Genomic DNA, 27843 nt, shown 5'->3' on the forward strand with positions numbered 1-27843 from the left:
GCGTTGACCTGCCACTCCGGGTTTGCGTCGGGAGTGGTGGGGGCAGCGGGTGTGTTTTGGGGGAGTGGCGTTTCAGGGGGTTGTGTATTAGTGGCAGGTCTGGTGATAGTGGGTGTGTCAGGAGTGGTGGGGAGTGTGGGTGGATCAGTGGGTGCGTCAGGGGTTGGAGGTGTTGTGGGGTCAGTGCAGTGCAGTCTCTGTGCTCCAGTGATGTGTAGCTCCTCTCTTAGCTCCTCCAGCTGGCTCTGCAGGCTCCTTAGCTGGCTGTGCTGGGGTGTCCTGGTCAGCTCCTCCCTCGCTCTGCGCAGCTCCGTCCTCAGGGTTTGGCTCTGCTCCTCCAGGTCTCTCACTGCTGCTCTCAGCTCATGGATCTCAGCCTTGTGCTGCATCTTTAGTCTGTGCATCTCATCCCGGAGCTGATCGCACAAGGAGGTCTGGGCCAGGGTGCTCAAGGTCTGCTCCCTGAACTCCGCAAACTCCAGCTCCAGCACTGATAGGCATTCCTTTAGTGTTTTAATGTTGCTGGAGAGTTTTGGGGAGACAGGGGGGCAGTCTGTGGGAGATGGGGCACTGTCTGGCTCCGTGTGGCTGGGGGCAGACTGCAGGGTGGCCGGCTCTGGCTCTTGTTTCTCTACCTCAGTCTGCTGCTTTGAGGTGTGGAAGCCGAGAGCTAATTGGTCCAGGCTGCTCTCGCTGCCCTGCACCATGATGGTCCCGTTGTGGTATACATTAAAAGTGAGCATCACACTGTCTGTGTCTTTCTCTACCAGCACTGAGATCTGCCTGCCTCTGCTAATGCCCCTCTTGTTGTTATTGGGGTATGTCTGGCACAGGGTTTTGTGAAAGGCGGTGTAGAACAGTAGATTGTTCTTGACCCTGTTTTCTCCTTTACCGGTGTAGTCTAGGATGAGGGTCTAAGGAGATGCTCTCATCACAGCTTGTTTGTAGTCCTTCTTAGCCTGTGCAGAGCGAATTTCTTCAGGGTATCGGATTTCAAAAGGCAGCTCTGCAGTCAGACTGCTGTTCGATAGATTTGTATCAGTCTCAGTGGCAGTTGGGCTCTCTCCTACTGTCACTCTATTCAAATCGGAGCTCTGCATTTTCATTGGCTGAGTCAACTACTGAGAATGCTTATTTATTTTATTAATACATATTGTTTTGTTTAATTATTTGTCTCTATAGGTGAAAGGTCTTACCTCCAATTCTTGTCTTCAGATTTTCTTTTCTGACTTTTCTTCCTGAACTGTCTCTCTGCTTTCTTCTTTTTGTGTTTCTCTTAAAATTATTATTTTTTGAATACTTTTTCTTCTGAATTTCTATTCCATGTCTTCTGTGTATGTTTATAGTGCTATATATTCATTTGTAAATCACTAATTAAATCCGCTTATGTATAAAAACAAATGTTTTTTAGGAGCTCATATTCCTCTCTCTCTCTCTCTCTCTCTCTCTCAATTCATTTCATTTGTATTGTCAAAGCAATTGGACATACATACACATACATACATATACACTCACCTAAAGGATTATTAGGAACACCTGTTCAATTTCTCATTAATGCAATTATCTAATCAACCAATCACATGGCAGTTGCTTCAATGCATTTAGGGGTGTGGTCCTGGTCAAGACAATCTCCTGAACTCCAAACTGAATGTCTGAATGGGAATGAAAGGTGATTTAAGCAATTTTGAGCGTGGCATGGTTGTTGGTGCCAGACGGGCCGGTCTGAGTATTTCACAATCTGCTCAGTTACTGGGATTTTCACGCACAACCATTTCTAGGGTTTACAAAGAATGGTGTGAAAAGGGAAAAACATCCAGTATGCGGCAGTCCTGTGGGCGAAAATGCCTTGTTGATGCTAGAGGTCAGAGGAGAGTGGGCCGACTGATTCAAGCTGATAGAAGAGCAACTTTGACTGAAATAACCACTCGTTACAAACAAGGTATGCAGCAAAGCATTTGTGAAGCCACAACACGTACAACCTTGAGGCGGATGGGCTACAACAGCAGAAGACCCCACCGGGTACCACTCATCTCCACTACAAATAGGAAAAAGAGGTGAGACATTCAGATGGTAGAGTCAGAATTTGGCGTAAACAGAATGAGAACATGGATCCATCATGTCTTGTTACCACTGTGCAGGCTGGTGGTGGTGGTGTAATGGTGTGGGGGATGTCTTCTTGGCACACTTTAGGCCCCTTAGTGCCAATTGGGCATCGTTTAAATGCTACGGCCTACCTGAGCATTGTTTCTGACCATGTCCATCCCTTTTTGACCACCATGTACCCATCCTCTGATGGCTACTTCCAGCAGGATAATGCACCATGTCACAAAGGTCAAATCATTTCAAATTGGTTTCTTGAACATGACAATGAGTTCACTGTACTAAACTGGCCCCCACAGTCACCAGATCTCAACCCAATAGAGCATCTTTGGGATGTGGTGGAACGGGAGCTTCGTGCCCTGGATGTGCATCCCACAAATCTCCATCAACTGCAAGATGCTATCCTATCAATATGGGCCAACATTTCTAAAGAATGCTTTCAGCACCTTGTTGAAGCAATGCCACGTAGAATTAAAGCAGTTCTGAAGGCGAAAGGGGGTCAAACACAGTATTAGAATGGTGTTCCTAATAATCCTTTAGGTGAGTTCATCGTAGCTCTTAATACTCTCTTTCTGTCTGGAGGAGATATAATTGAAGTATTGTACACGTACCCGGCTACTTTCAACACCCATTGCTGCACTGATATTTTTCCCTCCATTTTTCTTTATCCATTTTTTTTTTGCTGGAAGTTCCGTCAATACCCATCAGTCTTTAAGAGACATCATGCAGCCAGGCCTCTTGGCTTGTGGCCACACCGTCCTGAACGCGCCCGATCTCGTCAGATCTCGGAAACTAAACGGGGCAGGGCCTGGTCAGTACTTGGATGGGAGATCTCCTGGAAATACCAGGTGCTGCCAGCTTTTAACGTCTCCTGGGGAACTTCATCGTAGCTCTTAATACTCTCTTTCTGTCTGGAGAAGACATAATTGAAGAATTGTACACGTACCCGGCTACTTTCAACACCCTTTCCTGCACTGATATTTTTCCCTCCATTTTTCTATTTTTTTTTTTTTTTTTTTGCTGGAAATTCCGTCAATACCCGCAAGCCTTTAAGAGACATCATGCAGCCAGGCATCTCGGCTTGCGGCCACACCATCTTGAACGCGCCCGATCTCGTCAGATCTCGGAAGCTAAACGGGGCAGGACCTGGTCAGTACTTAAATGTGAGACCTCCTGGAAATACCAGGTGCTGCCAGCATTTTACGTCTCCTGGGGAACTTCATCGTAGCTCTTAATACTCTCTTTCTGTCTGGAGAAGATATAATTGAAGAATTGTACACGTACCCGGCTACTTTCAACACCCTTTCCTGCACTGATATTTTTCCCTCCATTTTTCTTTTTTTTTTTTTTTTTCTTGCTGGAAATTCCGTCAATACCCGCCAGCCTTTAAGAGACATCATGCAGCCAGACATCTCGGCTTGCGGCCACACCGTCCTGAACGCGCCCTATCTTGTCAGATCTCGGAAGCTAAACGGGGCAGGACCTGGTCGGTACATGAATGTGAGACCTCCTGGAAATACCTGGTGCTGCAAGCTTTTACGTCTCCTGGGTAACTTTATCGTAGCTCTTAATACTCTCTATCTGTCTGGAGGAGATATAATTGAAGTATTGTACACGTACCCGGCTACTTTCAACACCCATTGCTGCACTGATATTTTTCCCTCCATTTTTCTTTATCCATTTTTTTTTTGCTGGAAGTTCCGTCAATACCCGTCAGTCTTTAAGAGACATCATGCAGCCAGGCCTCTTGGCTTGTGGCCACACCGTCCTGAACGCGCCCGATCTCGTCAGATCTCGGAAACTAAACGGGGCAGGGCCTGGTCAGTACTTGGATGGGAGATCTCCTGGAAATACCAGGTGCTGCCAGCTTTTAACGTCTCCTGGGGAACTTCATCGTAGCTCTTAATACTCTCTTTCTGTCTGGAGAAGACATAATTGAAGAATTGTACACGTACCCGGCTACTTTCAACACCCTTTCCTGCACTGATATTTTTCCCTCCATTTTTCTATTTTTTTTTTTTTTTTTTTGCTGGAAATTCCGTCAATACCCGCCAGCCTTTAAGAGACATCATGCAGCCAGGCATCTCGGCTTGCGGCCACACCATCTTGAACGCGCCCGATCTCGTCAGATCTCGGAAGCTAAACGGGGCAGGACCTGGTCAGTACTTAAATGTGAGACCTCCTGGAAATACCAGGTGCTGCCAGCATTTTACGTCTCCTGGGGAACTTCATCGTAGCTCTTAATACTCTCTTTCTGTCTGGAGAAGATATAATTGAAGAATTGTACACGTACGCGGCTATTTTCAACACCCTTTCCTGCACTGATATTTTTCCCTCCATTTTTCTTTTTTTTTTTTTTTTTTCTTGCTGGAAATTCCGTCAATACCCGCCAGCCTTTAAGAGACATCATGCAGCCAGACATCTCGGCTTGCGGCCACACCGTCCTGAACGCGCCCTATCTTGTCAGATCTCGGAAGCTAAACGGGGCAGGACCTGGTCGGTACATGAATGTGAGACCTCCTGGAAATACCTGGTGCTGCAAGCTTTTACGTCTCCTGGGTAACTTTATCGTAGCTCTTAATACTCTCTATCTGTCTGGAGGAGATATAATTGAAGTATTGTACACGTACCCAGCTACTGTCAACACCCTTTGCTGCACTGATATTTTTCCATCCATTTTTCTTTTTTTTTTTTTTTTTTGGTGGAAGTTCCGTCAATACCCGCCAACCTTTAAGAGACATCATGCAGCCAGGCATCTCGGCTTGCGGCCACACCGTCCTGAACGCGCCCGATCTTGTAAGATCTCGGAAGCTAAACGGGGCAGGACCTGGTCAGTACTTGGATGGGAGACCTCCTGGAAATACCTGGTGCTGCAAGCTTTTACGTCTCCTGGGTAACTTTATCGTAGCTCTTAATTCTCTCATTCAGTCTGGAGGAGATATAATTGAAGAATTGTACATGTACCCGGCTACTTTCAACACCCTGTCCTGCACTGATATTTTTCCCTCTATTTTTCTTTTTTTTTTTTGCTGGCAGTTCCGTTGATACCCGCCAGCCTTTAAGAGACATCATGCAGCCAGGCCTCTTGGCTTGAGGCCACACCGTCCTGAAGACGCCCGATCTTGTAAGATCTCGGAAGCTAAACGGGGCAGGACCTGGTCAGTACTTGGATGGGAGACCTCCTGGAAATACCTGGTGCTGCAAGCTTTTACGTCTCCTGGGTAACTTTATCGTAGCTCTTAATTCTCTCATTCAGTCTGGAGGAGATATAATTGAAGAATTGTACATGTACCCGGCTACTTTCAACACCCTTTGCTGCACTGATATTTTTCCCTCCATTTTTCTTTTTTCTTTTGTTTCTTGCTGGAAGTTCCATCAATACCCTCCAGCCTTTAAGAGACATCATGCAGCCAGGCCTCTTGGCTTGAGGCCACACCGTCCTGAAGACGCAAGATCTCGTCAGATCTCGGAAGAAAAACTGGGCAGGGCCTGGTCAGTAATTGGATGGGTGACCTCCTGGAAATACCAGGTGCTGCAAGCTTTTTACATCTCCTGGGTAACTTCAGCGTAGCTCTTAATACTCTCATTCAGTCTGGAGGAGATATAATTGAAGAATTGTACATGTACCCGGCTACTTTCAACACCCTGTCCTGCACTGATATTTTTCCCTCCATTTTTCTATTTATTTATTTTTTATTTTTTGCTGGAAGTTCCGTCAATACCCGCCAGCCTTTAAGAGACATCAAGCAGCCAGACATCTCGGCTTGCGGCCACACCGTCCTGAACGCGCCCGATCTCGTCAGATCTCGGAAGCTAAACGGGGCAGGACCTGGTCAGTACTTGAATGTGAGACCTCCTGGAAATACCTGGTGCTGCAAGCTTTTACGTCTCCTGGGTAACTTTATCGTAGCTCTTAATACTCTCTATCTGTCTGGAGGAGATATAATTGAAGAATTGTACACGTACCCGGCTACCTTCAACACGCTTTGCTGCACTGATATTTTTCCCTCCATTTTTCTTTTTTCTTTTGTTTCTTGCTGGAAGTTCCATCAATACCCTCCAGCCTTTAAGAGACATCATGCAGCCAGGCCTCTTGGCTTGAGGCCACACCGTCCTGAAGACGCAAGATCTCGTCAGATCTCGGAAGCTAAACGGGGCAGGGCCTGGTCAGTACTTGGATGGGAGACCTCCTAGAAATACCAGGTGCTGCAAGCTTTTTACGTCTCCTGGGTAACTTCATCGTAGCTCTTAATACTCTCTTTCTGTCTCCAGGAGATATAATTGAAGAATTGTACACGTACCCGGCTACTTTCAAAACCCATTACTGCACTGATATTTTTCCCTCCATTTTTCTTTTTCTTTTTTTTTTTTTTTTTTTTTTTGCTGGAAGTTCCGTCAATACCCGCCAGCCATTAAGAGACATCATGCAGCCAGGCGTCTCGGCTTGCGGCCACACCGTCCTGAACGCGCCCGATCTCGTCAGATCTCGGAATTTAAACGGGGCAGGGCCTGGTCAGTACTCTTATGGGTTACCTTCTGGAAATACGAGGTGCTGCAAACTTTTTACGTCTCCTGGGAAACTTCATCGTAGCTCTTAATACTCTCTATCTGTCTGGAGGAGATATAATTGAGAAATTGTACACGTACCCGGCTACTTTCATCGTCCTTTGCTGCACTGGTATTTTTCCCTCTATTTTTTTTTTTTTTTTTTGCTGGCAGTTCCGTCAATACCCGCCAGCCTTTAAGAGACATCATGCAGCCAGGCGTCTCGGCTTGCGGCCACACCATCCTGAACGCGCCCGATCTCGTCAGATCTCGGAAGCTAAACGGGGCAGGACCGGGTCAGTACTTGAATGTGAGACCTCCTGAAAATACCTGGTGCTGCAAGCTTTTACGTCTCCTGGGTAACTTCATCGTAGCTCTTAATACTCTCTTTCTGTCTGGAGGAGATATAATTCAAGTATTGTACACGTACCCGGCTACTTTCAACACCCATTGCTGCACTGATATTTTTTCCTCCATTTTTCTTTTTCTTTATTATTTTTTCTGGAAGTTCCGTCAATATCCGCCAGCCTTTAAGAGACATCATGCAACCAGGCCTCTCGGCTTGCGGACACACAGTCCTGAACGAGCCCGATCTCGGAAGATCTCGGAAACTAAACGGGGCAGGACCTGGTCAGTACTTGGATGGGAGATCTTCTGGAAATACCAGGTGCTGCCAACTTTTTACGTCTCCTGGGAAACTTCATCGTAGCTCTTAATACTCTCTTTCTGTCTGGAGAATATATAATTGAAGAATTGTACACGTACCCGGCTACTTTCAAAACCCTGTCCTGCACTGATATTTGTCCCTCCATTTTTCTATTTATTTATTTTTTATTTTTTGCTGGAAGTTCCGTCAATACCCGCCAGCCTTTAAGAGACATCATGCAGCCAGACATCTCGGCTTGCGGCCACACCGTCCTGAACGCGCCCGATCTCGTCAGATCTCGGAAGCTAAACGGGGCAGGACCTGGTCAGTACTTGAATGTGAGACCTCCTGGAAATACCTGGTGCTGCAAGCTTTTACGTCTCCTGGGTAACTTTATCGTAGCTCTTAATACTCTCTATCTGTCTGGAGGAGATATAATTGAAGAATTGTACACGTACCCGGCTACCTTCAACACGCTTTGCTGCACTGATATTTTTCCCTCCATTTTTCTTTTTTCTTTTGTTTTTTGCTGGAAGTTCCATCAATACCCTCCAGCCTTTAAGAGACATCATGCAGCCAGGCCTCTTGGCTTGAGGCCACACCGTCCTGAAGACGCAAGATCTCGTCAGATCTCGGAAGCTAAACGGGGCAGGGCCTGGTCAGTACTTGGATGGCTGACCTCCTAGAAATACCAGGTGCTGCAAGCTTTTTACGTCTCCTGGGTAACTTCATCGTAGCTCTTAATACTCTCTTTCTGTCTCCAGGAGATATAATTGAAGAATTGTACACGTACCCGGCTACTTTCAACACCCTTTCCTGCACTGATATTTTTCCCTCCATTTTTCTATTTTTTTTTTTTGCTGGAAATTCCGTCAATACCCGCCAGCCTTTAAGAGACATCATGCAGCCAGGCGTCTCGGCTTGCGGCCACGACATCCTGAACTCGCCCGATCTCGTCAGATCTTGGAAGCTAAACGGGGCAGGGCCTGGTCAGTACTCTTATGGGTTACCTTCTGGAAATACGAGGTGCTGCAAACTTTTTACGTCTCCTGGGTAACTTCATCGTAGCTCTTAATTCTCTCTTTCTGTCTGGAGGAGATATAATTGAAGAATTGTACATGTACCCGGCTACTTTCAACAGCCTTTGCTGCACTGATATTTTTCCCTCCATTTTTCTTTTTCTTTTTTTTTTTGCTGGAAGTTCCGTCAATACCCGCCAGCCTTAAAGAGACATCATGCAGCCAGGCCTCTTGGCTTGCGGCCACATTGTCCTGAACGCGCCTGATCTCGTTAGATCTCGGAAGCTAAACGGGGCAGGGCCTGGTCAGTACTTGGATGGGAGACCTCCTAGAAATACCAGGTGCTGCAAGCCTTTTACGTCTCCTGGGTAACTTCATCGTAGCTCTTAATACTCTCTATCTGTCTGGAGGAGATATAATTGAAGAATTGTACACGTACTAGGCTACTTTCAACACCCTTTGCTGCACTGGTATATTTCCCTCTATTTTTCGTTTTTTTTTTTTGCTGGCAGTTCCGTCAATACCCGCCAGCCTTTAAGAGACATCATGCAGCAAGGCATCTCGGCTTGCGGCCACACCATCCTGAACGCGCCCGATCTCGTCAGATCTCGGAAGCTGAACGGGGCAGGACCTGGTCAGTACATGAATGTGAGACCTCCTGGAAATACCTGGTGCTGCAAGCTTTTACGTCTCCTGGGTAACTTTATCGTAGCTCTTAATACTCTCTTTCTGTCTGGAGGAGATATAATTGAAGTATTGTACACGTACCCAGCTACTGTCAACATCCTTTGCTGCACTGATATTTTTCCATCCATTTTTCTTTTTTTTTTTTTTTTTTTTTTTTTTGCTGGAAGTTCCGTCAATACCCGCCAACCTTTAAGAGACATTATGCAGCCAGGCCTCTCGGCTTGCGGCCACACCGTCCTGAACGCGCCCGATCTTGTAAGGTCTCGGAAGCTAAACGGGGCAGGACCTGGTCAGTACTTGGATGGGAGACCTCCTGGAAATACCTGGTGCTGCAAGCTTTTACGTCTCCTGGGTAACTTTATCGTAGCTCTTAATTTTCTCTTTCTGTCTGGAGGAGATATAATTGAAGAATTGTACACGTACCCGGCTACTTTCAACACCCTTTGCTGCACTGATATTTTTCCCTCCATTTTTCTTTTTTCTTTTTTTTTTTGCTGGAAGTTCCGTCAATACCCGCCAGCCTTAAAGAGACATCATGCAGCCAGGCCTCTCGGCTTTCGGCCACACCGTCCTGAACGCGCATGATATTGTCAGATCTCGGAAGCTAAACAGGGCAGGACCTGGTCAGTACTTGAATGTGAGACCTCCTGGAAATACCAGGTGCTGCAAGCTTTTACGTCTCCTGGGTAACTTTATCGTAGCTCTTAATACTCTCTTTCAGTCTGCAGGAGATATAATTGAAGAATTGTACACGTACCTGGCTACTTTCAACACCCTTTCCTGCACTGATATTTTTCCCTCCATTTTTCTATTTTTTTTTTTTTTTTTTTTGCTGGAAGTTCCGTCAATACCCGCCAACCTTTAAGAGACATCATGCAGCCAGGCCTCTCGGCTTGCGGCCACACCGTCCTGAATGCGCCCGATCTCGTCAGATCTCGGAAGCTAAACGGGGCAGGGCCTGGTCAGTACTTGGATGGGAGACCTCCTAGAAATACCAGGTGCTGCAAGCTTTTTACGTCTCCTGGGTAACTTCATCGTAGCTCTTAATACTCTCTTTCTGTCTCCAGGAGATATAATTGAAGAATTGTACACGTACCCGGCTACTTTCAACACCCTTTGCTGCACTGGTATATTTCCCTCTATTTTTCTTTTTTTTTTTGCTGGCAGTTCCGTCAATACCCGCCAGCTTTTAAGAGACATCATGCAGCCAGACATCTCGGCTTGCGGCCACACCGTCCTGAACGCGCCCGATCTCGTCAGATCTCGGAAGCTAAACGGGGCAGGACCTGGTCAGTACTTGAATGTGAGACCTCCTGGAAATACCTGGTGCTGCAAGCTTTTACGTCTCCTGGGTAACTTTATCGTAGCTCTTAATACTCTCTATCTGTCTGGAGGAGATATAATTGAAGTATTGTACACGTACCCGGCTACTTTCAACACCCATTGCTGCACTGATATTTTTCCCTCCATTTTTCTTTTTTTTTTTTTTTTTCTGGAAGTTCTGTCAATACCCGCCAGCCATTAAGAGACATCATGCAGCCAGGCCTCTTGGCTTGCGGCCACACCGTCCTGAACGCGCCCGATCTCGTCAGATCTCGGAATTTAAACGGGGCAGGGCCTGGTCAGTACTTTTATGGGTGACCTTCTGGAAATACGAGGTGCTGCAAACTTTTTACGTCTCCTGGGTAACTTCATCGTAGCTCTTAATTCTCTCTTTCTGTCTGGAGGAGATATAATTGAAGTATTGTACACGTACCCAGCTACTGTCAACACCATTTGCTGCACTGATATTTTTCCATCCATTTTTCTTTTTTTTTTTTTTTTTTGCTGGAAGTTCCGTCAATACCCGCCAACCTTTAAGAGACATCATGCAGCCAGGCCTTTCGGCTTGTGGCCACACCGTCCTGAATGCGCCCGATCTCGTCAGATCTCGGAAGCTAAACGGGGCAGGGCCTGGTCAGTACTTGGATGGGAGACCTACTAGAAATACCAGGTGCTGCAAGCTTTTTACGTCTCCTGGGTAACTTCATCGTAGCTCTTAATACTCTCTTTCTGTCTCCAGGAGATATAATTGAAGAATTGCACACGTACCCGGCTACTTTTAACACCCTTTGCTGCACTGGTATATTTCCCTCTATTTTTCTTTTTTTTTTTTGCTGGCAGTTCCGTCAATACCCGCCAGCCTTTAAGAGACATCATGCAGCCAGGCATCTTGGCTTGCGTCCACACCATCCTGAACGCGCCCGATCTCGTCAGATCTCGGAAGCTAAACGGGGCAGGACCTGGTCAGTACATGAATGTGAGACCTCCTGGAAATACCTAGTGCTGCAAGCTTTTACGTCTCCTGGGTAACTTTATCGTAGCTCTTAATACTCTCTCTCTGTCTGGAGGAGATATAATTGAAGTATTGTACACGTATCCAGCTACTGTCAACACCCTTTGCTGCACTGATATTTTTCCATCCATTTTTCTTTTTTCTTTTTATATATTTTTTTTTTGCTGGAAGTTCCGTCAATACCCGCCAACCTTTAAGAGACATCATGCAGCCAGGCCTTTCGGCTTGTGGCCACACCGTCCTGAATGCGCCCGATCTCGTCAGATCTCGGAAGCTAAACGGGGCAGGGCCTGGTCAGTACATGGATGGGAGACCTCCTGGAAATACCTAGTGCTGCAAGCTTTTACGTCTCCTGGGTAACTTTATCGTAGCTCTTAATACTCTCTCTCTGTCTGGAGGAGATATAATTGAAGTATTGTACACGTATCCAGCTACTGTCAACACCCTTTGCTGCACTGATATTTTTCCATTAATTTTTCTTTTTTTTTTTTTTTTTTTTTTTTTTTTGCTGGAAGTTCCATCAATACCCTCCAGCCTTTAAGAGACATCATGCAGCCAGGCCTCTTGGCTTGAGGCCACACCGTCCTGAAGACGTAAGATCTCAGAAGAAAAACTGGGCAGGGCCTGGTCAGTAATTGGATGGCTGACCTCCTGGAAATACCAGGTGCTGAAAGCTTTTTACATCTCCTGGGTAACTTCAGCGTAGCTCTTAATACTCTCATTCAGTCTGGAGGAGATATAATTGAAGAATTGTACATGTACCCGGCTACTTTCAACACCCTGTCCTGCACTGATATTTTTCCCTCCATTTTTCTTTTTTTTTTTTGCTGGCAGTTCCGTCAATACCCGCCAGCCTTTAAGAGACATCATGCAGCCAGGCCTTTCGGCTTGTGGCCACACCGTCCTGTGGCCACACCGTCCTGAATGCGCCCGATCTCGTCAGATCTTGGAAGCTAAACGGGGCAGGGCCTGGTCAGTACTTGGATGGGAGACCTCCTAGAAATACCAGGTGCTGCAAGCTTTTTACGTCTCCTGGGTAACTTCATCGTAGCTCTTAATACTCTCTTTCTGTCTCCAGGAGATATAATTGAAGAATTGTACACGTACCCGGCTACTTTCAACACCCTTTGCTGCACTGGTATATTTCCCTCTATTTTTCTTTTTTTTTTTTGCTGGCAGTTCCGTCAATACCCGCCAGCCTTTAAGAGACATCATGCAGCCAGGCATCTTGGCTTGCGGCCACACCATCCTGAACGCGCCCGATCTCGTCAGATCTCGGAAGCTAAACGGGGCAGGACCTGGTCAGTACATGAATGTGAGACCTCCTGGAAATACCTAGTGCTGCAAGCTTTTACGTCTCCTGGGTAACTTTATCGTAGCTCTTAATACTCTCTCTCTGTCTGGAGGAGATATAATTGAAGTATTGTACACGTATCCAGCTACTGTCAACACCCTTTGCTGCACTGATATTTTTCCATCCATTTTTCTTTTTTCTTTTTATATATTTTTTTTTTGCTGGAAGTTCCGTCAATACCCGCCAACCTTTAAGAGACATCATGCAGCCAGGCCTTTCGGCTTGTGGCCACACCGTCCTGAATGCGCCCGATCTCGTCAGATCTCGGAAGCTAAACGGGGCAGGGCCTGGTCAGTACATGGATGGGAGACCTCCTAGAAATACCAGGTACTGCAATCTTTTTACGTCTCCTGGGTAACTTCATCGTGGCTCTTAATACTCTCTTTCTGTCTCCAGGAGATATAATTGAAGAATTGTACACGTACCCGGCTACTTTCAACACCCTTTGCTGCACTGGTATATTTCCCTCTATTTTTTTTTTTTTTTTTGCTGGCAGTTCCGTCAATACCCGCCAGCCTTTAAGAGACATCACGCAGCCAGGCATCTCGGCTTGCGGCCACACCGTCCTGAACGCGCCCAATCTCGTAAGATCTCGGAAGCTAAACGGGGCAGGACCTGGTCAGTACTTGAATGTGAGACCTCCTGGAAATACCTGGTGCTGCAAGCTTTTTACATCTCCTGGGTAACTTCAGCGTAGCTCTTAATACTCTCATTCAGTCTGGAGGAGATATAATTGAAGAATTGTACATGTACCCGGCTACTTTCAACACCCTGTCCTGCACTGATATTTTTCCCTCCATTTTTCTAATTATTAATTTTTTATTTTTTGCTGGAAGTTCCGTCAATACCCGCCAGCCTTTAAGAGACATCATGCAGCCCGGCCTCTTGGCTTGCGGCCACACCGTCCTGAACGCGCCCGATCTTGCCCGATCTTGCCCGATCTTGTCAGATCTCGGAAGCTATACGGGGCAGGACCTGGTCAGTACTTAAATGTGAGACCTCCTGGAAATACCAGGTGCTGCCAGCTTTTTACGTCTCCTGGGAAACTTCATCGTAGCTCTTAATACTTTCTTTCAGTCTGGAGAAGATATAATTGAAGAATTGTACACGTACCTGGCTACTTTCAACACCCTTTGCTGCACTGGTATTTTTCCCTCTATTTTTCTTTTTTTTTTTCGCTGGCAGTTCCGTCAATACCCGCCAGCCTTTAAGAGACATCATGCAGCCAGGCATCTCTGCTTGCGGCCACACCATCCTGAACGCGCCCGATCTCGTCAGATCTCGGAAGCTAAACGGGGCAGGGCCTGGTCAGTACTTTGATGGGAGACCTCCTGGAAATACCTAGTGCTGCAAGCTTTTACGTCTCCTGGGTAACTTTATCGTAGCTCTTAATACTCTCTCTCTGTCTGGAGGAGATATAATTGAAGTATTGTTCACGTATCCAGCTACTGTCAATACCCTTTGCTGCACTGATATTTTTCCATCCATTTTTCTTTTTTCTTTTTTTATTTTTTTTTCTTGCTGGAAGTTCCGTCAATACCCGCCAGCCTTAAAGAGACATCATGCAGCCAGGCATCTCGGCTTGCGGCCACACCATCCTGAACTCGCCCGATCTCGACAGATCTTGGAAGCTAAACGGGGCAGGACCTGGTCAGTACATGAATGTGAGACCTCCTGGAAATACCTGGTGCTGCAAGCTTTTACGTCTCCTGGGTAACTTTATCGTAGCTCTTAATACTCTCTATCTGTCTGGAGGAGATATAATTGAAGTATTGTACACGTACCCAGCTACTGTAAACACCCTTTGCTGCACTGATATTTTTCCATCCATTTTTCTTTTTTTTTTTTTTTTTTGCTGGAAGTTCCGTCAATACCCGCCAATCTTTAAGAGACATCATGCAGCCAGGCCTCTTGGATTGCGGCCACACTGTCCTGAATGCACCCGATCTCATCAGATCTCGGAAGCTAAACGGGGCAGGGTCTGGTCAGTACTTGGATGGGAGACCTCCTAGAAATACCAGGTGCTGCAAGCCTTTTACGTCTCCTGGGTAACTTCATCGTAGCTCTTAATACTCTCTTTCTGTCTCCAGGAGATATAATTGAAGAATTGTACACGTACCCGGCTACCTTCAACACGCTTTGCTGCACTGATATGTTTCCCTCCATTTTTCTTTTTTCTTTTGTTTTTTGCTGGAAGTTCCATCAATACCCTCCAGCCTTTAAGAGACATCATGCAGCCAGGCCTCTTGGCTTGAGACCACACCGTCCTGAAGACGCAAGATCTCGTCAGATCTCGGAAGAAAAACTGGGCAGGGCCTGGTCAGTAATTGGATGGGTGACCTCCTGGAAATACCAGGTGCTGAAAGCTTTTTACATCTCCTGGGTAACTTCAGCGTAGCTCCTAATACTCTCTATCTGTCTGGAGGAGATATAATTGAAGTATTGTACACGTACCCGGCTACTTTCAACTGCCTTTGCTGCACTGATATTTTTCCGTCCATTTTCCATATTTTTTTTTTTTTTTTTTGCTGGAAGTTCCGTCAATACCCGCCAGCCTTTAAGAGACATCATGCAGCCAGGCCTCTTGGCTTGCGGCCTCACCGTCCTGAACGCGCCCGATCTGATCAGATCTCTGAAGCTAACGGGGCAGGGCCTGGTCAGTACTTGGATGGGTGACCTCCTGGAAATACCAGGTGCTGCAAGCTTTTTACGTCTCCTGGGTAACTTCATCATAGCTCTTAATACTCTCTTTCAGTCTGTAGGAGATATTATTGAAGAATTGTACACGTACCCGGCTACTTTCAAAACCCTTTGCTGCACTGATATTTTTCCCTCCATTTTTCTTTTTTCTTTTTTTTTTTGCTGGAAGTTCCGTCAATACCCGCCAGCCTTGAAGAGACATCATGCAGCCAGGCATCTCGGCTTGCGGCCACACCATCCTGAACGCGCTTGATCTCGTGAGATCTCGGAAGCTAAACGAGGCAGGACCTGGTCAGTACATGAATGTGAGACCTCCTGGAAATACCTAGTGCTGCAAGCTTTTACGTCTCCTGGGTAACTTTATTGTAGCTCTTAATACTCTCTCTCTGTCTGGAGGAGATATAATTGAAGTATTGTACACGTATCCAGCTACTGTCAACACCCTTTGCTGCACTGATATTTTTCCATCCATTTTTCTTTTTTCTTTTTTTATATTTTTTTTTTGCTGGAAGTTCCGTCAATACCCGCCAACCTTTAAGAGACATCATGCAGCCAGGCATCTCGGCTTGCGGCCACACCATCCTGAACTCGCCCGATCTCGACAGATCTTGGAAGCTAAACTGGGCAGGACCTGGTCAGTACATGAATGTGAGACCTCCTGGAAATACCTGGTGCTGCAAGCTTTTACGTCTCCTGGGTAACTTTATCGTAGCTCTTAATACTCTCTATCTGTCTGGAGGAGATATAATTGAAGTATTGTACACGTACCCAGCTACTGTAAACACCCTTTGCTGCACTGATATTTTTCCATCCATTTTTCTTTTTTTTTTTTTTTTTTGCTGGAAGTTCCGTCAATACCCGCCAACCTTTAAGAGACATCATGCAGCCAGGCCTCTTGGATTGCGGCCACACTGTCCTGAATGCACCCGATCTCGTCAGATCTCGGAAGCTAAATGGAGCAGGGCCTGGTCAGTACTTGGATGGGAGACCTCCTAGAAATACCAGGTGCTGCAAGCCTTTTACGTCTCCTGGGTAACTTCATCGTAGCTCTTAATACTCTCTTTCTGTCTCCAGGAGATATAATTGAAGAATTGTACACGTACCCGGCTACTTTCAACACCCTTTCCTGCACTGATATTTTTCCCTCCATTTTTCTATTTTTTTTTTTTTTTTTTTTGCTGGAAATTCCGTCAATACCCGCCAGCCTTTAAGAGACATCATGCAGCCAGACATCTCGGCTTGCGGCCACACCGTCCTGAACGCGCCCGATCTCGTCAGATCTCGGAAGCTAAACGGGGCAGGACCTGGTCAGTACTTGAATGTGAGACCTCCTGGAAATACCTGGTGCTGCAAGCTTTTACGTCTCCTGGGTAACTTTATCGTAGCTCTTAATACTCTCTATCTGTCTGCAGGAGATATAATTGAAGAATTGTACACGTACCCGGCTACCTTCAACACGCTTTGCTGCACTGATATTTTTCCCTCCATTTTTCTTTTTTCTTTTGTTTTTTCCTGGAAGTTCCATCAATACCCTCCAGCCTTTAAGAGACATCATGCAGCCAGGCCTCTTGGCTTGAGGCCACACCGTCCTGAAGACGCAAGATCTCGTCAGATCTCGGAAGAAAAACTGGGCAGGGCCTCGTCAGTAATTGGATGGGTGACCTCCTGGAAATACCAGGTGCTGAAAGCTTTTTACGTCGACCTGGGTAACTTCATCGTAGCTCTTAATACTCTCTTTCTGTCTCCAGGAGATATAATTGAAGAATTGTACACGTACCCGGCTACTTTCAACACCCTTTCCTGCACTGATATTTTTCCCTCCATTTTTCTATTTTTTTTTTTTTTTTTTTTTGCTGGAAGTTCCGTCAATACCCGCCAACCTTTAAGAGACATCATGCAGCCAGGCCTTTCGGCTTGTGGCCACACCGTCCTGAACGCGCCCGATCTCGTCAGATCTCGGAAGCTATCGGGGCAGGGCCTGGTCAGTACTTGGATGGGAGACCTCCTGGAAATACCTGGTGCTGCAAGCTTTTACGTCTCCTGGGTAACTTTATCGTAGCTCTTAATTCTCTCTTTCTGTCTGGAGGAGATTTAATTGAAGAATTGTACACGTACCCAGCTACTGTCAACACCCTTTGCTGCACTGATATTTTTCCATCCATTTTTCTTTTTTTTTTTTTTTTTTTTTGCTGGAAATTCCGTCAATACCCGCCAGCCTTTAAGAGACATCATGCAGCCAGGCCTTTCGGCTTGTGGCCACACCGTCCTGAACGCGCCCGATCTTGTCAGATCTCGGAAGCTAAACGGGGCAGGACCTGGTCAGTACTTAAATGTGAGACCTCCTGGAAATACCAGGTGCTGCCAGCTTTTTACGTCTCCTGGGGAACTTCATCGTAGCTCTTAATACTCTCTTTCTGTCTGGAGAAGATATAATTGAAGAATTGTACACGTACCCGGCTACTTTCAACACCCTTTGCTGCACTTGTATTTTTCCCTCTATTTTTCTTTTTTTTTTTTGCTGGCAGTTCCGTCAATACCCGCCAGCCTTTAAGAGACATCATGCAGCCAGGCATCTCGGCTTGCGGCCACACCATCCTGAACGCGCCCGATCTCGTCAGATCTCGGAAGCTAAACGGGGCAGGACCTGGTCAGTACATGAATGTGAGACCTCCTGGAAATACCTGGTGCTGCAAGCTTTTACATCTTCTGGGTAACTTTATCGTAGCTCTTAATACTCTCTATCTGTCTGGAGGAGATATAATTGAAGTATTGTACACGTACCCAGCTACTGTCAACACCCTTTGCTGCACTGATATTTTTCCATCAATTTTTCTTTTTTTTTTTTTTTTTTTGCTGGAAGTTCCGTCAATACCCGCCAACCAATAAGAGACATCATGCAGCCAGGCCTCTTGGCTTGTAGTCACACCGTCCTGAACGCGCCCGATCATATCAGATTTCGGAAGCTAAACGGGGCAGGGCCTGGTCAGTACTTGGATGTGTGACCTCCTGGAAATACCAGGTGCTGCAAGCTTTTTACGTCTCCTGGGTAACTGCATCGTAGCTCTTAATACTCTCTTTCTGTCTCCAGGAGATATTATTGAAGAATTGTACACGTACCCGGCTACTTTCAACACCCTTTGCTGCACTGGTATATTTCCCTCTATTTTTCTTTTTTTTTTTTGCTGGCAGTTCCGTCAATACCCGCCAGCCTTTAAGAGACATCATGCAGCCAGGCATCTCGGCTTGCGGCCACACCATCCTGAACGCGCCCGATCTCGTCAGATCTCGGAAGCTAAACGGGGCAGGACCTGGTCAGTACATGAATGTGAGACCTCCTGGAAATACCTCGTGCTGCAAGCTTTTACGTCTCCTGGGTAACTTTATCGTAGCTCTTAATACTCTCTTTCTGTCTCCAGGAGATATAATTGAAGAATTGTACACGTACCCGGCTACTGTCAACATCCTTTGCTGCACTGATATTTTTCCATCCATTTTTTTATTTTTATTATTATTTATTTTTTCTGCTGGAAGTTCCGTCAATACCCGCCAACCTTTAAGAGACATCATGCAGCCAGGCCTCTTGGCTTGCGGCCACACCGTCCTAAACGCCCCCAATCTCGTCAGATCTCGGAAGCTAAACGGGGCAGGGCCTGGTCAGTACTTGGATTGTTGACCTCCTGGAAATACCAGGTGCTGCAAGCTTTTTACGTCTCCTGGGTAACTTCATCGTAGCTCTTAATACTCTCTTTCAGTCTGGAGGAGATATAATTGAAGAATTGTACACGTACCCGGCTACTTTCAACACCCTTTCCTGCACTGATATTTTTCCCTCCATTTTTCTATTTTTTTTTTTTTTTTTTTTGCTGGAAATTCCGTCAATACCCGCCAGCCTTTAAGAGACATCATGCAGCCAGGTATCTCGGCTTGCGGCCACACCATCCTGAACGCGCCCGATCTCATCAGATCTCGGAAGCTAAACGGGGCAGGGCCTGGTCAGTACTTTGATGGGAGACCTCCTGGAAATACCAGGTCCTGCAAGCTTTTTACGTCTCCTGGGTAACTTCATCGTAGCTCTTAATACTCTCTTTCTGTCTCCAGGAGATATAATTGAAGAATTGTACACGTACCCAGCTACTGTCAACACCCTTTGCTGCACTGATATTTTTCCATCCATTTTTCTTTTTTTTTTTTTTTTTTGCTGGAAGTTCCGTCAATACCCGCCAACCTTTAAGAGACATCATGCAGCCAGGCCTCTCGGCTTGCGGCCACACCGTCCTGAATGCGCCCGATCTCATCAGATCTCGGAAGCTAAACGGGGCAGGGCCTGGTCAGTACTTGGATGGGAGACCTCTTAGAAATACCAGGTGCTGCAAGCCTTTTACGTCTCCTGGGTAACTTTATCGTAGCTCTTAATACTCTCTATCTGTCTGGAGGAGATATAATTGAAGTATTGTACACGTACCCAGCTACTGTCAACACCATTTGCTGCACTGATATTTTTCCATCCATTTTTCTTTTTTTTTTTTTTTTTTTTGCTGGAAGTTCCGTCAATACCCGCCAACCTTTAAGAGGCATCATGCAGCCAGGCCTTTCGGCTTGTGGCCACACCGTCCTGAATGCGCCCGATCTCGTCAGATCTCGGAAGCTAAACGGGGCAGGGCCTGGTCAGTACTTGGATGGGAGACCTCCTAGAAATACCAGGTGCTGCAAGCTTTTTACGTCTCCTGGGTAACTTCATCGTAGCTCTTAATACTCTCTTTCTGTCTCCAGGAGATATAATTGAAGAATTGTACACGTACCCGGCTACTTTCAACACCCTTTGCTGCACTGGTATATTTCCCTCTGTTTTTCTTTTTTTTTTTTGCTGGCAGTTCCGTCAATACCCGCCAGCCTTTAAGAGACATCATGCAGCCAGGCATCTCGGCTTGCGGCCACACCATCCTGAACGCGCCCGATCTCGTCAGATCTCGGAAGCTAACGGGGCAGGGCCTGGTCAGTACATGAAAGTGAGACCTCCTGGAAATACCTAGTTCTGCAAGCTTTTACGTCTCCTGGGTAACTTTATCGTAGCTCTTAATACTCTCTCTCTGTCTGGAGGAGATATAATTGAAGTATTGTACACGTATCCAGCTACTGTCAACACCCTTTGCTGCACTGATTTTTTTCCATCCATTTTTCTTTTTTCTTTTTTTATTTTTTTTTTTTGCTGGAAGTTCCGTCAATACCCGCCAACCTTTAAGAGACATCATGCAGCCAGGCCTTTCGGCTTGTGGCCACACCGTCCTGAACTCGCCCGATCTCGTCAGATCTTGGAAGCTAAACGGGGCAGGGCCTGGTCAGTACTTTGATGGGAGACCTCCTGGAAATACCTCGTGCTGCAAGCTTTTACGTCTCCTGGGTAACTTTATCGTAGCTCTTAATACTCTCTATCTGTCTGGAGGAGATATAATTGAAGTATTGTACACGTACCCAGCTACTGTCAACACCCTTTGCTGCACTGATATTTTTCCTTCCATTTTTCTTTTTCTTTTACTTTTTGCTGGAAGTTCCGTCAATACCCGCCAGCCTTCAAGAGACATCATGCAGCCGGGCCTCTCGGCTTTCGGCCACACCGTCCTGAACGCGCATGATATCGTCAGATCTCGGAAGCTTAACGGGGCAGGACCTGGTCAGTACTTGAATGTGAGACCTCCTGGAAATACCAGGTGCTGCAAGCTTTTACGTCTCCTGGGTAACTTTATCGTAGCTCTTAATACTCTCTTTCAGTCTGCAGGAGATATAATTGAAGAATTGTACACGTACCCGGCTACTTTCAACACCCTTTCCTGCACTGATATTTTTCCCTCCATTTTTCTATTTTTTTTTTTTTTTTTTTGCTGGAAGTTCCGTCAATACCCGCCAACCATTAAGAGACATCATGCAGCCAGGCCTTTCGGCTTGTGGCCACACCGTCCTGAATGCGCCCGATCTCGTCAGATCTCGGAAGCTAAACGGGGCACGGCCTGGTCAGTACTTGGATGGGAGACTTCCTAGAAATACCAGGTGCTGCAAGCTTTTTACGTCTCCTGGGTAACTTCATCGTAGCTCTTAATACTCTCTTTCTGTCTCCAGGAGATATAATTGAAGAATTGTACACGTACCCGGCTACTTTCAACACCCTTTCCTGCACTGATATTTTTCCCTCCATTTTTCTATTTTTTTTTTTTTTTTTTTGCTGGAAGTTCCGTCACTACCCGCCAACCTTTAAGAGACATCATGCAGCCATGCCTTTCGGCTTGTGGCCACACCGTCCTGAATGCGCCCGATCTCGTCAGATCGCGGAAGCTAAACGGGGCAGGGCCTGGTCAGTAGTTGGATGGGAGACCTCCTAGAAATGCCAGGTGCTGCAAGCCTTTTACGTCTCCTGGGTAACTTCATCGTAGCTCTTAATACTCTCTTTCTGTCTGGAGGAGATATAATTGAAGTATTGTACACGTACCCAGCTACTGTCAACACCCTTTGCTGCACTGATATTTTTCCATCCATTTTTCTTTTTTTTTTTTTTTTTTGCTGGAAGTTCCGTCAATACCCGCCAACCTTTAAGAGACATCATGCAGCCAGGCCTCTCGGCTTGCGGCCACACCGTCCTGAATGCGCCCGATCTCATCAGATCTCGGAAGCTAAACGGGGCAGGGCCTGGTCAGTACTTGGATGGGAGACCTCTTAGAAATACCAGGTGCTGCAAGCCTTTTACGTCTCCTGGGTAACTTTATCGTAGCTCTTAATACTCTCTATCTGTCTGGAGGAGATATAATTGAAGTATTGTACACGTACCCAGCTACTGTCAACACCATTTGCTGCACTGATATTTTTCCATCCATTTTTCTTTTTTTTTTTTTTTTTTTTGCTGGAAGTTCCGTCAATACCCGCCAACCTTTAAGAGGCATCATGCAGCCAGGCCTTTCGGCTTGTGGCCACACCGTCCTGAATGCGCCCGATCTCGTCAGATCTCGGAAGCTAAACGGGGCAGGGCCTGGTCAGTACTTGGATGGGAGACCTCCTAGAAATACCAGGTGCTGCAAGCTTTTTACGTCTCCTGGGTAACTTCATCGTAGCTCTTAATACTCTCTTTCTGTCTCCAGGAGATATAATTGAAGAATTGTACACGTACCCGGCTACTTTCAACACCCTTTGCTGCACTGGTATATTTCCCTCTGTTTTTCTTTTTTTTTTTTGCTGGCAGTTCCGTCAATACCCGCCAGCCTTTAAGAGACATCATGCAGCCAGGCATCTCGGCTTGCGGCCACACCATCCTGAACGCGCCCGATCTCGTCAGATCTCGGAAGCTAACGGGGCAGGGCCTGGTCAGTACATGAAAGTGAGACCTCCTGGAAATACCTAGTTCTGCAAGCTTTTACGTCTCCTGGGTAACTTTATCGTAGCTCTTAATACTCTCTCTCTGTCTGGAGGAGATATAATTGAAGTATTGTACACGTATCCAGCTACTGTCAACACCCTTTGCTGCACTGATTTTTTTCCATCCATTTTTCTTTTTTCTTTTTTTATTTTTTTTTTTTGCTGGAAGTTCCGTCAATACCCGCCAACCTTTAAGAGACATCATGCAGCCAGGCCTTTCGGCTTGTGGCCACACCGTCCTGAATGCACCCGATCTCGTCAGATCTCGGAAGCTAAACGGGGCAGGGCCTGGTCAGTACTTGGATGGGAGACCTCCTAGAAATACCAGGTGCTGCAAGCTTTTTACGTCTCCTGGGTAACTTCATCGTAGCTCTTAATACTCTCTTTCTGTCTCCAGGAGATATAATTGAAGAATTGTACACGTACCCGGCTACTTTCAACACCCTTTGCTGCACTGGTATTATTCCCTCTATTTTTCTTTTTTTTTTTGCTGGCAGTTCCGTTAATACCCGCCAGCCTTTAAGAGACATCATGCAGCCAGGCATCTTGGCTTGCGGCCACACCATCCTGAACGCGCCCGATCTCGTCAGATCTCGGAAGCTAACAGGGCAGGGCCTGGGCAGTACTTGGATGGGAGACCTCCTAGAAATACCAGGTGCTGCAAGCTTTTTACGTCTCCTGGGTAACTTCATCATAGCTCTTAATACTCTCTTTCAGTCTGTAGGAGATATTATTGAAGAATTGTACACGTACCCGGCTACTTTCAAAACCCTTTGCTGCACTGATATTTTTCCCTCCATTTTTCTTTTTTCTTTTTTTTTTTGCTGGAAGTTCCGTCAATACCCGCCAGCCTTAAAGAGACATCATGCAGCTGGGCCTCTCGGCTTTCGGCCACACCGTCCTGAATGCGCATGATATCGTCAGATCTCGGAAGCTAAACGGGGCAGGACCTGGTCAGTACTTGAATGTGAGACCTCCTGGAAATACCAGGTGCTGCAAGCTTTTACGTCTCCTGGGTAACTTTATCGTAGCTCTTAATACTCTCTTTCAGTCTGCAGGAGATATAATTGAAGAATTGTACACGTACCCGGCTACTTTCAACACCCTTTCCTGCACTGATATTTTTCCCTCCATTTTTCTATTTTTTTTTTTTTTTCTTTTTGCTGGAAGTTCCGTCAATACCCGCCAACCTTTAAGAGACATCATGCAGCCAGGCCTTTCGGCTTGTGGCCACACCGTCCTGAATGCGCCCGATCTCGTCAGATCTTGGAAGCTAAACGGGGTAGGGCCTGGTCAGTACTTGGATGGGAGACCTCCTAGAAATACTAGGTGCTGCAAGCTTTTTACGTCTCCTGGGTAACTTCATCGTAGCTCTTAATACTCTCTTTCTGTCTCCAGGAGATATAATTGAAGAATTGTACACGTACCCGGCTACTTTTAACACCCTTTGCTGCACTGGTATATATCCCTCTATTTTTCTTTTTTTTTTTTGCTGGCAGTTCCGTCAATACCCACCAACCTTTAAGAGACATCATGCAGCCAGGCCTTTCTGCTTGTGGCCACACCGTCCTGAATGCGACCGATCTCGTCAGATTTCTGAAGCTAAACGGGGCAGGGCCTGGTCAGTACTTGGATGGGAGACCTCCTAGAAATACCAGGTGCCGCAAGCTTTTTACGTCTCCTGGGTAACTTCATCGTAGCTCTTAATACTCTCTCTCTGTCTGGAGGAGATATAATTGAAGTATTGTACACGTATCCAGCTACTGTCAACACCCTTTGCTGCACTGATATTTTTCCATCCATTTTTCTTTTTTCTTTTTTTATATTTTTTTTTTGCTGGAAGTTCCGTCAATACCCGCCAACCTTTAAGAGACATCATGCAGCCAGGCATCTCGGCTTGCGGCCACACCGTCCTGAAGACGCAAGATCTCGTCAGATCTCGGAAGAAAAACTGGGCAGGGCCTGGTCAGTAATTGGATGGGTGACCTCCTGGAAATACCAGGTGCTGAAAGCTTTTTACATCTCCTGGGTAACTTCAGCGTAGCTCTTAATACTCTCTTTCTGTCTCCAGGAGATATAATTGAAGAATTGTACACGTACTAGGCTACTTTCAACACCCTTTGCTGCACTGATATTTTTCCCTCCATTTTTCTTTTTATTTTATTTTTTTGCTGGAAGTTCCGTCAATATCCGCCAGCCTTTAAGAGACATCATGCAGCCAGGCCTCTTGGCTTGTAGTCACACCGTCCTGAACGCTCCCGATCATATCAGATTTCGGAAGCTAAACGGGGCAGGGCCTGGTCAGTACTTGGATGTGTGACCTCCTGGAAATACCAGGTGCTGCAAGCTTTTTACGTCTCCTGGGTAACTTCATCGTAGCTCTTAAAACTTTCTTTCTGTCTCCAGGAGATATAATTGAAGAATTGTACACGTACCCGGCTACTTTCAACACCCTTTGCTGCACTGGTATATTTCCCTCTATTTTTCTTTTTTTTTTTTGCTGGCAGTTCCGTCAATACCCGCCAGCCTTTAAGAGACATCATGCAGCCAGGCATCTTGGCTTGCGGCCACACCATCCTGAACGCGCCCGATCTCGTCAGATCTCGGAAGCTAAACGGGGCAGGACCTGGTCAGTACATGAATGTGAGACCTCCTTGAAATACCTCGTGCTGCAAGCTTTTACGTCTCCTGGGTAACTTTATCGTAGCTCTTAATACTCTCTATCTGTCTGGAGGAGATATAATTGAAGAATTGTACATGTACCCGGCTACTTTCAACACCCTTTGCTGCACTGATATTTATCCCTCCCTTTTTCTATTTTTTTTTTTTTTTTTTTTGCTGGAAGTTCCGTCAATACTTGCCAGCCTTTAAGAGACATCATGCAGCCAGGTCTCTTGGCTTGCGGCCACACCGTCCTGAACGCGCCTGATCTCATCATATCTCGGAAGCTAAACGGGGCAGGGCCTGGTCAGTACTTGGATGGGTGACCTCCTGGAAATGCCAGGTGCTGCAAGCTTTTTACGTCTCCTGGGTAACTTCATCGTAGCTCTTAATACTCTCTTTATGTCTGGAGGAGATATAATTGAAGAATTGTACACATACCCGGCTACTTTCAAAACCCATTACTGCACTGATATTTTTCCCTCCATTTTTCTTTTTCTTTTTTTTTTTTTTTTTTTTTGCTGGAAGTTCCGTCAATACCCGCCAACCTTTAAGAGACATGATGCAGCCAGACCTCTCGGCTTGCGGCCACACCGTCCTGAATGCGCCCGATCTCGTCAGATCTCGGAAGCTAAACGGGGCAGGGCCTGGTCAGTACTTGGATGGGAGACCTCCTAGAAATACCAGGTGCTGCAAGCCTTTTACGTCTCCTGGGTAACTTCATCGTAGCTCTTAATACTCTCTTTCTGTCTCCAGGAGATATAATTGAAGAATTGTACACGTACTAGGATACTTTCAACACCCTTTGCTGCACTGATATTTTTCCCTCCATTTTTCTTTTTATTTTATTTTTTTGCTGGAAGTTCCGTCAATATCCGCCAGCCTTTAAGAGACATCATGCAGCCAGGCCTCTTGGCTTGTAGTCACACCGTCCTGAACGCGCCCGATCATATCAGATTTCGGAAGCTAAACGGGGCAGGGCCTGGTTAGTACATGAATGTGAGACCGCCTGGAAATACCTAGTGCTGCAAGGTTTTACGTCTCCTGGGTAACTTTATCGTAGCTCTTAATTCTCTCTTTCTGTCTGGAGGAGATATAATTGAAGAATTGTACACGTACCCGGCTACTTTCAACACCCTTTGCTGCACTGGTATTTCTCCCTCCATTTCTCTTTTTTTTTTTTGCTGGATGTTCCGTCAAAACCCGCCAACCATTAAGAGACATCATGCAGCCCGGCCTCTTGGCTTTGCAGCCACACCGTCCTGAACGCCCCCGATCTCGTCAGATCTCGGAAGCTAAACGGGGCAGGGCCTGGTCAGTACTTGGATGGGAGACCTCCTGGAAATACCAGGTGCTGCAAGCTTTTTACGTCTCCTGGGTAACTTCATCGTAGCTCTTAAAACTCTCTTTCTGTCTCCAGGAGATATAATTGAAGAATGGTACACGTACCCGGCTACTTTCAACACCCTTTGCTGCACTGGTATTTCTCCCTCCATTTCTCTTTTTTTTTTTTGCTGGATGTTCCGTCAAAACCCGCCAACCATTAAGAGACATCATGCAGCCAGGTCTCTTGGCTTGCGGCCACACCGTCCTGAACGCGCCTGATCTCATCATATCTCGGAAGCTAAACGGGGCAGGGTCTGGCCAGTACTTGGTTGGGTGACCTCCTGGAAATACCAGGTGCTGCAAGCTTTTTACGTCTCCTGGGTAACTTCATCGTAGCTCTTAATACTCTCTTTCAGTCTGGAGGAGATATTATTGAAGAATTGTACACGTACCCGGCTACTTTCAACAGCCTTTGCTGCACTGATATTTCTCCCTCCATTTTTCTTTTTTTCTTTTTTTTTTTGCTGGAAGTTCCGTCAATACCCACCAGCCTAAAGAGACATCATGCAGCCGGGCCTCTCGGCTTTCGGCCACACCGTCCTGAACGCGCCCGATATCGTCAGATCTCGGAAGGTAAAAGGGGCAGGGCCTGGTCAGTACTTGGATGGGTGACCTCCTGGAAATGCCAGGTGCTGCAAGCTTTTTACGTCTCCTGGGTAACTTCATCGTAGCTCTTAATACTCTCTTTATGTCTGGAGGAGATATAATTGAAGAATTGTACACATACCCGGCTACTTTCAAAACCCATTACTGCACTGATATTTTTCCCTCCATTTTTCTTTTTCTTTTTTTTTTTTTTTTTTTTTGCTGGAAGTTCCGTCAATACCCGCCAACCTTTAAGAGACATCATGCAGCCAGACCTCTCGGCTTGCGGCCACACCGTCCTGAATGCGCCCGATCTCGTCAGATCTCGGAAGCTAAACGGGGCAGGGCCTGGTCAGTACTTGGATGGGAGACCTCCTAGAAATACCAGGTGCTGCAAGCCTTTTACGTCTCCTGGGTAACTTCATCGTAG

The 27843-nt window shown here is 46.4% G+C and overlaps 15 non-coding genes and 54 pseudogenes across 15 annotated transcripts; all 69 read left to right on the plus strand.

Moving 5' to 3' along the window:
- Window positions 1-2841: 2841 nt before the first annotated feature.
- Window positions 2842-2960, plus strand: LOC136721919 (uncharacterized; annotated as a pseudogene).
- Window positions 2961-3179: 219 nt separating this feature from the next.
- LOC136721960 (uncharacterized) lies at window positions 3180-3298 on the plus strand (annotated as a pseudogene).
- A 218-nt stretch (window positions 3299-3516) lies between these two features.
- LOC136722010 (uncharacterized) lies at window positions 3517-3635 on the plus strand (annotated as a pseudogene).
- A 215-nt stretch (window positions 3636-3850) lies between these two features.
- LOC136721920 (uncharacterized) lies at window positions 3851-3969 on the plus strand (annotated as a pseudogene).
- A 219-nt stretch (window positions 3970-4188) lies between these two features.
- On the plus strand, window positions 4189-4307 carry LOC136721961 (uncharacterized; annotated as a pseudogene).
- A 219-nt stretch (window positions 4308-4526) lies between these two features.
- LOC136722012 (uncharacterized) lies at window positions 4527-4645 on the plus strand (annotated as a pseudogene).
- A 215-nt stretch (window positions 4646-4860) lies between these two features.
- LOC136722056 (5S ribosomal RNA) lies at window positions 4861-4979 on the plus strand. Its single transcript, XR_010806217.1, has one exon. It is a non-coding gene; the product is annotated as a 5S ribosomal RNA (ribosomal RNA).
- A 209-nt stretch (window positions 4980-5188) lies between these two features.
- LOC136721953 (uncharacterized) lies at window positions 5189-5307 on the plus strand (annotated as a pseudogene).
- A 215-nt stretch (window positions 5308-5522) lies between these two features.
- On the plus strand, window positions 5523-5641 carry LOC136721991 (uncharacterized; annotated as a pseudogene).
- A 221-nt stretch (window positions 5642-5862) lies between these two features.
- LOC136722076 (uncharacterized) lies at window positions 5863-5981 on the plus strand (annotated as a pseudogene).
- A 215-nt stretch (window positions 5982-6196) lies between these two features.
- On the plus strand, window positions 6197-6315 carry LOC136721974 (uncharacterized; annotated as a pseudogene).
- A 227-nt stretch (window positions 6316-6542) lies between these two features.
- On the plus strand, window positions 6543-6661 carry LOC136721981 (uncharacterized; annotated as a pseudogene).
- A 210-nt stretch (window positions 6662-6871) lies between these two features.
- On the plus strand, window positions 6872-6990 carry LOC136721900 (uncharacterized; annotated as a pseudogene).
- A 555-nt stretch (window positions 6991-7545) lies between these two features.
- Window positions 7546-7664, plus strand: LOC136722078 (uncharacterized; annotated as a pseudogene).
- Window positions 7665-7879: 215 nt separating this feature from the next.
- LOC136721990 (uncharacterized) lies at window positions 7880-7998 on the plus strand (annotated as a pseudogene).
- A 212-nt stretch (window positions 7999-8210) lies between these two features.
- On the plus strand, window positions 8211-8329 carry LOC136722016 (uncharacterized; annotated as a pseudogene).
- Window positions 8330-8544: 215 nt separating this feature from the next.
- Window positions 8545-8663, plus strand: LOC136721902 (uncharacterized; annotated as a pseudogene).
- A 211-nt stretch (window positions 8664-8874) lies between these two features.
- Window positions 8875-8993, plus strand: LOC136721976 (uncharacterized; annotated as a pseudogene).
- A 223-nt stretch (window positions 8994-9216) lies between these two features.
- Window positions 9217-9335, plus strand: LOC136721905 (uncharacterized; annotated as a pseudogene).
- Window positions 9336-9888: 553 nt separating this feature from the next.
- LOC136721983 (5S ribosomal RNA) lies at window positions 9889-10007 on the plus strand. Its single transcript, XR_010806193.1, has one exon. It is a non-coding gene; the product is annotated as a 5S ribosomal RNA (ribosomal RNA).
- A 209-nt stretch (window positions 10008-10216) lies between these two features.
- Window positions 10217-10335, plus strand: LOC136722079 (uncharacterized; annotated as a pseudogene).
- Window positions 10336-10548: 213 nt separating this feature from the next.
- Window positions 10549-10667, plus strand: LOC136721957 (uncharacterized; annotated as a pseudogene).
- A 216-nt stretch (window positions 10668-10883) lies between these two features.
- LOC136722042 (5S ribosomal RNA) lies at window positions 10884-11002 on the plus strand. The gene has a single exon (XR_010806205.1). It is a non-coding gene; the product is annotated as a 5S ribosomal RNA (ribosomal RNA).
- A 210-nt stretch (window positions 11003-11212) lies between these two features.
- LOC136721994 (uncharacterized) lies at window positions 11213-11331 on the plus strand (annotated as a pseudogene).
- Window positions 11332-11555: 224 nt separating this feature from the next.
- LOC136722075 (uncharacterized) lies at window positions 11556-11674 on the plus strand (annotated as a pseudogene).
- Window positions 11675-12234: 560 nt separating this feature from the next.
- LOC136721927 (uncharacterized) lies at window positions 12235-12353 on the plus strand (annotated as a pseudogene).
- Window positions 12354-12563: 210 nt separating this feature from the next.
- On the plus strand, window positions 12564-12682 carry LOC136721969 (uncharacterized; annotated as a pseudogene).
- Window positions 12683-12906: 224 nt separating this feature from the next.
- Window positions 12907-13025, plus strand: LOC136721921 (uncharacterized; annotated as a pseudogene).
- A 209-nt stretch (window positions 13026-13234) lies between these two features.
- LOC136721965 (uncharacterized) lies at window positions 13235-13353 on the plus strand (annotated as a pseudogene).
- A 570-nt stretch (window positions 13354-13923) lies between these two features.
- LOC136722037 (5S ribosomal RNA) lies at window positions 13924-14042 on the plus strand. The gene has a single exon (XR_010806200.1). It is a non-coding gene; the product is annotated as a 5S ribosomal RNA (ribosomal RNA).
- Window positions 14043-14266: 224 nt separating this feature from the next.
- On the plus strand, window positions 14267-14385 carry LOC136721999 (uncharacterized; annotated as a pseudogene).
- A 215-nt stretch (window positions 14386-14600) lies between these two features.
- Window positions 14601-14719, plus strand: LOC136722051 (5S ribosomal RNA). The gene has a single exon (XR_010806213.1). It is a non-coding gene; the product is annotated as a 5S ribosomal RNA (ribosomal RNA).
- A 216-nt stretch (window positions 14720-14935) lies between these two features.
- Window positions 14936-15054, plus strand: LOC136722034 (uncharacterized; annotated as a pseudogene).
- Window positions 15055-15273: 219 nt separating this feature from the next.
- LOC136721963 (uncharacterized) lies at window positions 15274-15391 on the plus strand (annotated as a pseudogene).
- Window positions 15392-15607: 216 nt separating this feature from the next.
- Window positions 15608-15726, plus strand: LOC136722019 (uncharacterized; annotated as a pseudogene).
- A 224-nt stretch (window positions 15727-15950) lies between these two features.
- LOC136722008 (uncharacterized) lies at window positions 15951-16069 on the plus strand (annotated as a pseudogene).
- A 215-nt stretch (window positions 16070-16284) lies between these two features.
- LOC136721908 (uncharacterized) lies at window positions 16285-16403 on the plus strand (annotated as a pseudogene).
- Window positions 16404-16623: 220 nt separating this feature from the next.
- Window positions 16624-16742, plus strand: LOC136721893 (uncharacterized; annotated as a pseudogene).
- A 556-nt stretch (window positions 16743-17298) lies between these two features.
- Window positions 17299-17416, plus strand: LOC136721907 (uncharacterized; annotated as a pseudogene).
- Window positions 17417-17634: 218 nt separating this feature from the next.
- LOC136721986 (uncharacterized) lies at window positions 17635-17753 on the plus strand (annotated as a pseudogene).
- A 210-nt stretch (window positions 17754-17963) lies between these two features.
- Window positions 17964-18082, plus strand: LOC136721932 (uncharacterized; annotated as a pseudogene).
- A 216-nt stretch (window positions 18083-18298) lies between these two features.
- Window positions 18299-18417, plus strand: LOC136721943 (uncharacterized; annotated as a pseudogene).
- A 210-nt stretch (window positions 18418-18627) lies between these two features.
- LOC136721979 (uncharacterized) lies at window positions 18628-18746 on the plus strand (annotated as a pseudogene).
- Window positions 18747-18969: 223 nt separating this feature from the next.
- On the plus strand, window positions 18970-19088 carry LOC136721975 (uncharacterized; annotated as a pseudogene).
- Window positions 19089-19308: 220 nt separating this feature from the next.
- LOC136722032 (5S ribosomal RNA) lies at window positions 19309-19427 on the plus strand. Its single transcript, XR_010806198.1, has one exon. It is a non-coding gene; the product is annotated as a 5S ribosomal RNA (ribosomal RNA).
- A 216-nt stretch (window positions 19428-19643) lies between these two features.
- On the plus strand, window positions 19644-19762 carry LOC136721892 (5S ribosomal RNA). Its single transcript, XR_010806185.1, has one exon. It is a non-coding gene; the product is annotated as a 5S ribosomal RNA (ribosomal RNA).
- A 218-nt stretch (window positions 19763-19980) lies between these two features.
- On the plus strand, window positions 19981-20099 carry LOC136721995 (5S ribosomal RNA). The gene has a single exon (XR_010806194.1). It is a non-coding gene; the product is annotated as a 5S ribosomal RNA (ribosomal RNA).
- Window positions 20100-20309: 210 nt separating this feature from the next.
- Window positions 20310-20427, plus strand: LOC136722027 (uncharacterized; annotated as a pseudogene).
- A 224-nt stretch (window positions 20428-20651) lies between these two features.
- LOC136721936 (uncharacterized) lies at window positions 20652-20770 on the plus strand (annotated as a pseudogene).
- A 551-nt stretch (window positions 20771-21321) lies between these two features.
- On the plus strand, window positions 21322-21440 carry LOC136721926 (uncharacterized; annotated as a pseudogene).
- A 219-nt stretch (window positions 21441-21659) lies between these two features.
- On the plus strand, window positions 21660-21778 carry LOC136721906 (uncharacterized; annotated as a pseudogene).
- A 216-nt stretch (window positions 21779-21994) lies between these two features.
- On the plus strand, window positions 21995-22113 carry LOC136722014 (5S ribosomal RNA). Its single transcript, XR_010806196.1, has one exon. It is a non-coding gene; the product is annotated as a 5S ribosomal RNA (ribosomal RNA).
- A 218-nt stretch (window positions 22114-22331) lies between these two features.
- On the plus strand, window positions 22332-22450 carry LOC136722007 (5S ribosomal RNA). The gene has a single exon (XR_010806195.1). It is a non-coding gene; the product is annotated as a 5S ribosomal RNA (ribosomal RNA).
- A 210-nt stretch (window positions 22451-22660) lies between these two features.
- On the plus strand, window positions 22661-22778 carry LOC136722028 (uncharacterized; annotated as a pseudogene).
- A 224-nt stretch (window positions 22779-23002) lies between these two features.
- On the plus strand, window positions 23003-23121 carry LOC136721971 (5S ribosomal RNA). Its single transcript, XR_010806192.1, has one exon. It is a non-coding gene; the product is annotated as a 5S ribosomal RNA (ribosomal RNA).
- Window positions 23122-23330: 209 nt separating this feature from the next.
- On the plus strand, window positions 23331-23448 carry LOC136722045 (5S ribosomal RNA). The gene has a single exon (XR_010806207.1). It is a non-coding gene; the product is annotated as a 5S ribosomal RNA (ribosomal RNA).
- Window positions 23449-23664: 216 nt separating this feature from the next.
- Window positions 23665-23783, plus strand: LOC136722018 (uncharacterized; annotated as a pseudogene).
- A 220-nt stretch (window positions 23784-24003) lies between these two features.
- Window positions 24004-24122, plus strand: LOC136722070 (uncharacterized; annotated as a pseudogene).
- Window positions 24123-24332: 210 nt separating this feature from the next.
- LOC136721942 (uncharacterized) lies at window positions 24333-24451 on the plus strand (annotated as a pseudogene).
- Window positions 24452-24676: 225 nt separating this feature from the next.
- On the plus strand, window positions 24677-24795 carry LOC136721996 (uncharacterized; annotated as a pseudogene).
- A 216-nt stretch (window positions 24796-25011) lies between these two features.
- Window positions 25012-25130, plus strand: LOC136721952 (uncharacterized; annotated as a pseudogene).
- Window positions 25131-25340: 210 nt separating this feature from the next.
- LOC136721992 (uncharacterized) lies at window positions 25341-25459 on the plus strand (annotated as a pseudogene).
- Window positions 25460-25678: 219 nt separating this feature from the next.
- Window positions 25679-25797, plus strand: LOC136722071 (uncharacterized; annotated as a pseudogene).
- A 225-nt stretch (window positions 25798-26022) lies between these two features.
- LOC136722049 (5S ribosomal RNA) lies at window positions 26023-26141 on the plus strand. Its single transcript, XR_010806211.1, has one exon. It is a non-coding gene; the product is annotated as a 5S ribosomal RNA (ribosomal RNA).
- A 216-nt stretch (window positions 26142-26357) lies between these two features.
- LOC136722021 (uncharacterized) lies at window positions 26358-26476 on the plus strand (annotated as a pseudogene).
- Window positions 26477-26686: 210 nt separating this feature from the next.
- LOC136722046 (5S ribosomal RNA) lies at window positions 26687-26805 on the plus strand. The gene has a single exon (XR_010806208.1). It is a non-coding gene; the product is annotated as a 5S ribosomal RNA (ribosomal RNA).
- Window positions 26806-27015: 210 nt separating this feature from the next.
- On the plus strand, window positions 27016-27134 carry LOC136721929 (uncharacterized; annotated as a pseudogene).
- A 216-nt stretch (window positions 27135-27350) lies between these two features.
- On the plus strand, window positions 27351-27469 carry LOC136721987 (uncharacterized; annotated as a pseudogene).
- A 225-nt stretch (window positions 27470-27694) lies between these two features.
- LOC136722061 (5S ribosomal RNA) lies at window positions 27695-27813 on the plus strand. The gene has a single exon (XR_010806218.1). It is a non-coding gene; the product is annotated as a 5S ribosomal RNA (ribosomal RNA).
- Window positions 27814-27843: the final 30 nt, after the last annotated feature.

The sequence above is a fragment of the Amia ocellicauda genome, unplaced genomic scaffold (genome assembly GCF_036373705.1).
Source record: "Amia ocellicauda isolate fAmiCal2 unplaced genomic scaffold, fAmiCal2.hap1 HAP1_SCAFFOLD_124, whole genome shotgun sequence".
Classification (NCBI taxonomy): domain Eukaryota; kingdom Metazoa; phylum Chordata; class Actinopteri; order Amiiformes; family Amiidae; genus Amia; species Amia ocellicauda.